General features: G+C 38.0%; 1 protein-coding gene across 1 annotated transcript in view; it reads left to right on the top strand.

The window, feature by feature from the left end:
- The window catches only part of LOC307267920 (glycine--tRNA ligase-like), a 53,125-nt gene that overhangs the window by 47,486 nt on the left and 4,833 nt on the right, over positions 1-806 (top strand). The gene's annotated exons all lie outside the window — the stretch shown is intronic.

Below are 806 nucleotides of genomic sequence, written 5' to 3'. Positions count from 1 at the left end.
CTTTTTCTCCCCGTGCTGCTGCTGTAGCATTCTGAACAGACAAAAAATGCAGAGGCTTGCTTTTGCACAAGGAATTGGTGATTGGAGCGCGCGGATCATATGGGCTTTTTTGTCAGACGCTTTTAAAGGGACACGGTACTGTTTAACGTGGAGTTGCGAGACGGGGGCATTTCTTTGTACTGTACTTTGTGTCTTTTTTTCTTTGGCATTAGCAAGAGGACTATAGGGTGAAGGACATGCAGCCATATGGCGCAAATCGGGGTGCGCTTCCTCTCACCGTGCGACCGAGTGACGTCACACGTGCAGACTGATGCTGAGGTCAGGGAGTTCACCCATTTCCCATATTTTGCAGACAAGCACTAAAGTGCCATTTATTAGTCACCCCTACGACTTCTTATTTTCAAAATCATCCAAACTGACAATTAAATGTGGTAACATGGGCAAACAATGAAATCTGACCAAAAGAGAGGATACATTGTCAGATTATCCTAACTCGTACCAGGACCACAATAAAGTGCTCTGTGGTGCCACTTCAATGCGATGTGGGCCTTTATTGAGTTTATTTCCTGTATGTGTTAGTTGTTAACTATAATTATTATAATAATAATAATAATAATAATAATAATAATAATAATAATAATAATAATAATAATAATAATAATAATAATAATAATAATAATAATCATTTTATGGTGATGGAAATGAAGCCTACTCCTTTTAAGGAATATGCACCATAGGCCTATAATTATATACAGTTGTTAAACCTAGAGACTAACACTTTAGATGAAGTATTACTGGAGGTGTGA

The sequence above is a fragment of the Ammodytes marinus genome, assembly GCF_949987685.1.
Source record: "Ammodytes marinus genome assembly, chromosome: 21".
NCBI lineage: Eukaryota > Metazoa > Chordata > Actinopteri > Uranoscopiformes > Ammodytidae > Ammodytes > Ammodytes marinus.
The sequence above is the reverse complement of the archived record's forward strand: the minus strand, read 5'-3'. Positions and strand labels throughout refer to the sequence as shown.